The following is a 5,674-nucleotide window of genomic DNA, read 5'->3' as shown; positions in this document are numbered from 1 at the left end:
TCTAAGGAAAGGAAGATACTTCCCTTGTCTGGAAGGCTGTATATGCAGAGAGGGGTGTGTTCTACAATTGTAACTTCACCAATAAGGCAATCCTATACATGTCTACTCAGAAGTAAGCTCCGTTAAGTTTTATGGGACTTAAGCATGCATAGGACTGTAGCCTACGAGGCTTAAATGTGAACTGAACCAAGGGCGTTGGGAAGTGTGATTGGGGAATGGGACAGGTAAGGCAATAAACGGATCATTACTAATTAGAAGAGGTGATTTATGTGTAATAGAGAAGGTGACCCATCTGGTTGTATATATTTACTGCACTACGCAATGTTTAAATAGCTTTCGCATTAAGATTTTCTCATAATTTTCATATCTATTCTTTGTTTTGTTCTATCAAAATGTCACCCTACAGCATTAATATTTCTAGGGCACCTTACAGAATTAAAGCAACAAAAACAGCAATTTATTTATTCATGAAATATTTATGCCGCAACTTTTATGACAACGTCGGATATACAAAAACACCCCAGCAGAGAGCTCTGTACCTTAGTGAACTGAGTTTGTATGGGGACAGTTTAATCAAAATCATTTGGTTTGCAGTGATAATGTATTCATATTATTCTTAATGTTATTAATATTAATATGTCACTTTTATTGGGTCAGGTGCTCTTGCAGAACATATTCCTTAAACACCCAACGCTTTGTGTGGCTTGTGATTCCCATGAGTGTTGCTTATTGGACAGAACAGAAGGTGAAAGTCAGTCTCCTACGTCCACCTGAGGCAGGTGTGGGCAAGTGTGAGGAACCCTTGGCCCTCCAGGTGTTGCTGAACTACAATTCCCATCCCCCCGGTCACTGGCTATACTTACTGGGGCTGATGGGAGTTGTAGTTCAGCAGAACTCTGAAGGGCCAGAAGCTTGCCACACCAGCCCTAGGGCCTTTCATGGCCCTCAGCCTAATATCATGCATCCTTGCCCTACTTGTAACTTCGTATGGGTGGCAAGGATTTTCTTTGAACCGCCCTGAGACCACAGCTATGTGGTCCCTGGCAGATTATCCCCAGGGAATACGACTCTCAACAAAAGAAAAAGATGGTCCACCCCTGAGCTAAGGAAATTCAGAACTCTAAGCCGATAGGCGTATAACATGGGTAGGCAAACTAAGGCCTGGGGGCCGGATCCGGCCCAATCGCCTTCTAAAGTCGGCCCGCGGATGGTCCAGGAATCAGCGTGTTTTTACATGAGTAGAATGTGTGCTTTTATTTAAAGGCATCTCTGGTTTTTTTGTGGGGCATAGGAATTTGTTCATTTCCCCCCCTCCAAAATATAGTCCGGCCCCCCACAAGGTCTGAGGGACAGTGGACCGGCCCCCTGCTGAAAAAGTTTGCTGACCCCTGGTGTATAACGTCCTGAATTCCTCCCCCCCGCCCCCGCTGGTAGTTTTCATCTGAATACAGAGGTACCTCGGGTTACATACGCTTCAGGTTACATACGCTTCAGGTTACAGACTCCGCTAACCCAGAAATATTACCTTGGGTTAAGAACTTTGCTTCAGGATGAGAACAGAAATCGCGTGGCAGCAGCGCGGCAGCAGCGGGAGGCCCCATTAGCTAAAGTGGTGCTTCAGGTTAAGAACAGTTTCATGTTAAGAACGGACCTCCGGAACGAATTAAGTACGTAACCAGAGATACCACTGTAAACAGTTGGGGAAGGATGCAATCTACCTGCGCTATATTACTTTGCATGGGGTGCGCATTGCAGTGCGCATTGCAGTGCATCCCCACTACCTTCTTATGCAACATTTACACATTAATACCTTTCCTAGGGCTGGACTGAGGCTGGAAGAGGTTCTGATCTCAGGTCTCCCTGTGAATGGGTTCCTAAGAAACCACTGCAGAGCGTGTCAGGAAATTGTACATTAGACAATCTGAATGGCGTCATTATCTGAGCGGAGTAAGTAATTTGGTCTGATAATTTGTTTGAAAAACAAGGCAAGACTTAGAGAATGATTTAGCGCGGACATGCCAACCCAGATCTAGTCAAACAAAAGGGAAGATAAGAAGAAGGTATCTTCCCACGCAGATCAGAGCACAGTGGAGGAGATGCAATTTTCTTTTTAGAATAGTTTCATACTGGTTATTCTTGAGGTTCAGTCTTTTATAATTAGGATGAAGGCTTTTCAGTGGCTCCAATTTTGACTAGCTTTCTCGGGATACATTTTCCGCAGTCCTTGTTCCTCTCCAACCTCTTTTATGATAAATTGGCTCATATAAAGAAAAGCTCAAGGAAAGTCAGGTACTATGGTGCAATGGCGGGGGCGGTGGGCAGGACGATAATTTATTATGATTGGGGCAAGGTCACTGATCCTCAAATCTGAAAGCCTCATCTTACGGTATTAATAGATCTGGAGAGGCGTCTGTTGGTGAGAAAAACAATAAAACTGTACCTGTAAAGATTTATAACTTCTGGAAGGGTAACAGAAGAGATCATTCCATATGTAATTTATGGGTTAATTTTGTTATCCATAAGTCAGCTAAGAGGGTGGCTGAGGTGATGTTACTTAGCAACCAGGCAGAGTGCTGTAAGGTAGTTTGTGCTCTGTAGTTCTGAGGGAGTTTTCCTCCATTTGTTTGGTTGGATGTCTTCCTGATCTGTACAAGGCCTGAAGTAAGAAAGCACAAAACTGCTCTGTTTATTTCTCACATTACACCCCCCCCCCCCCCCGGTTCCTCAGTAATGCGTTTTCAAGACTTTTCTCTCTGGACTTTGTCTTATTTAAGTGACTATGCTAACCACAGCAGCAGGCACAAAAGTCCAGAAAAACAAACCCAGATAACAATTTAGCTAAAAACATTATTATTATTATTATTAAAAAAAATTTAGCTACAGTTGATTTAGCAAACTTGACATTTCTAGCTGATTCCTAAGGTACATGCCCACTTTATGATTTTAATATATTATGCCATTTTAGAATAACAAAGCAATACATGCATACATACATACATGTATGCCCCCCCAAACTGCTGCTGTATAAATTTATTATTTATACCCCGCCCATCTGGCTGGGTTTCCCTAGCCACTCTGGGTGGCTCCCAACAGATTAAAAACAGAATATGTTAAGTTGGGGACGCAGGTGGCGCTGTGGGTAAAAGCCTCAGCGCCTAGGGCTTGCCGATCGAAAGGTCGGCGGTTCGAATCCCTGCGGCGGGGTGCGCTCCCGCTGCTCGGTCCCAGCGCCTGCCAACCTAGCAGTTCGAAAGCACCCCTGGGTGCAAGTAGATAAATAGGGACCGCTTACCAGCGGGAAGGTAAACGGCGTTTCCGTGTGCGGCTCTGGCTCTGGCCAGAGCAGCGATGTCATGCTGGCCACGTGACCCGGAAGTGTCTCCGGACAGCGCTGGCCCCTGGCCTCTTGAGTGAGATGGGCGCACCAACCCCAGAGTCTGGCAAGACTGGCCCTTACGGGCAGGGGTACCTTTACCTTTTATGTTAAGTTGTGGGTGAACATATCAGACGACACAGCGATTCTTCAAACAGCTCTTGTTTATTCACAGGCCAGAACAGAACTGAACTGAAGGTTCAGTCAGCCTGCTTATATGGAGCGCCAGTACAACGTAACTGTAACAATTTTCTAAAACTATCCAATCACTGAACATCACTTTTGATCCCTTATTTGCATAACTATCTACAGTATCCCCCTGCTGGCCCAGGGTGAGAACTTTAGTACATAACAGAATAAAACATCAAATATTAAAAACTTCCCTAAACAGGACTGCTTTCAGATGTCTTCTAAAAGTTGTGTAGTTACTTATCTCCTTGACATCTGATGGGAGGGTGTTCCACAGGGCAGGTGCCACTACCAAGGAGGCCCTCTTCCTGGTTCCCTATAACCTCACTTCTCGCATTGAGGGAACCGCCAGAAGGCCCTCGGAGCTGGACCTCAGTGTCCGGGCAGAACGATGGGGGTGGAGATGCCCCAAATCATCAGTTTTGCAGTTGAGTTCCAGGGAATCCCCAAAAGGGGAACCAAGATCACTAAGAGACTGAAACAAATTCTCTGTGAGAAAAGATTACAGTGGTACCTTGGGTTAAGAACTTAATTCATTCTGGAGGTCTATTCTTAACCTGAAACTGTTCTTGACCTGAGGTACCACTTTAGCTAATGGGGCCTCCCACTGCTGCCACACCGCCGTCACACGATTTCTGTTCTCATCCTGAAGCAAAGTTCTTAACCCAAGGTAATATTTCTGGGTTAGCGGAGTCTGTAACCTGAAGCATCTGTAACTTGAAGCGTCTGTAACCCGAGGTACCACTGTACAATGTTTGGGGTTTTTTTAGCTTGGAAAAAAGGCAAGTAAAGAGAGCATGGCAGAGGTGCACTGTTTGAAAAAAAGCTAACAGACCTCTCTCATAGCATTAGAACCCAGGGTCTTGCAACAAAGAGGAATGGTGGGGGAATTCAGGGCCAACAACCATTTTTTTTCTGCCTCAACTCCAAAGGCCAGAAAGCCCCTTCAGAAGTCTGCTGGAAGCAGGTCTCGTATGCAGGCTTTTCAAGAGCTGGAGGGTGGGAAACAGATACCTTTGGATGGCAAACGCTGGCCAAATTCGAACCACACATTTAAAGCACTACGATACCACTTGGAACAGTCATGGCTTCTTCCCCCAAAGAATCCTGGGAGTTGTAGTTTGTGAAGGGTGCTGAGAGTTGTTACGAGTCCTTTATTCCCTTCACAGAACTACCGTTTACAGAGCGGTTCCCAAACCATCGATCCCTCTTCCCAGAGAAAACGGGGGATTTTGTTCCCCAACACCATTGGTTCTCCAACACCACCAGAAAAATCTATCATCTAAATGTTTATCCAGTACTTGGGCAGAGAACCTTGGCCAGATGAGGAGAGAAATGTCGAACGGGGCTGTCATTCCGGAGGGAGGAGGGGATGACAAATACCTTCAGTGGTTGGGGGCAAAGGGACATCTCTTCAATGCTTTAAAAATTACAATTCAAATTAGAATCTGGAATGTGCTGGTCTCTTGTCTGCTTTGGGAGCTCTAGTACTCCATTAATGCCTGAACCCTTAGGAAGAATTACGTAAGAAGAAGAAAAAGAAAATTAATAGTGTAGAAGGCAACATTGCGATGCTGTTCACGTACCACCCTGTAATTCATAGGTTATGAGTCTGCCCAAGCTGTCTAATTCATGGGTGTGATTATTTAAACTCTCTCTCTTTTTTTGCCTTGTAAGGTGGGGGGTGGGGAGTCACTCTGTGGATTTATAGTTTTCAATGGAAGTTTCAAATTCACCATTTGAAATGAAGCCATCCAGAAGGAAGGGCTTCGCCTATAAATCACAGCATTACAATATGGCGCTCTGCTCCGATCAGGGGTGGGGCGTTTGTGGCCCCCTAGATGTTTCCAGACTACAATTGCCATAATCCCTGGCCTGCCTTATTAGAAGAACAAGCTCTGCCACGGGCAGCATAGCTGTCTCTGAAGGGGAGACCCCAAAGGGGCTTGATCCTTTGGGTCATTACTTTATGGTGTCAGAGGCACAGGGGCAATTGCACTGTCGGTCAAAATATGGAACTGTACTCCAGGTCCTGTATGAAACAGGCCTATGACCCTCACTTGGGGCAAAAGCCTGGTAGAGGGCAAGTTTGACTTGGTGAGTTTCCCCCTG

General features: G+C 45.4%; 1 long non-coding RNA gene across 1 annotated transcript; it reads right to left on the bottom strand.

Moving 5' to 3' along the window:
* Positions 1-456: 456 nt before the first annotated feature.
* Positions 457-4,758, bottom strand: LOC310845038. The gene is made up of 2 exons (XR_014564432.1): positions 4,577-4,758; positions 457-2,656 (listed from the first exon to the last, which is right to left on the bottom strand). It is a non-coding gene; the product is annotated as an uncharacterized lncRNA (long non-coding RNA).
* Positions 4,759-5,674: the final 916 nt, after the last annotated feature.

This window comes from Podarcis gaigeae (genome assembly GCF_964106915.1).
Source record: "Podarcis gaigeae genome assembly, chromosome: 1".
Lineage (NCBI taxonomy): Eukaryota > Metazoa > Chordata > Lepidosauria > Squamata > Lacertidae > Podarcis > Podarcis gaigeae.
The sequence above is the reverse complement of the archived record's forward strand: the minus strand, read 5'-3'. Positions and strand labels throughout refer to the sequence as shown.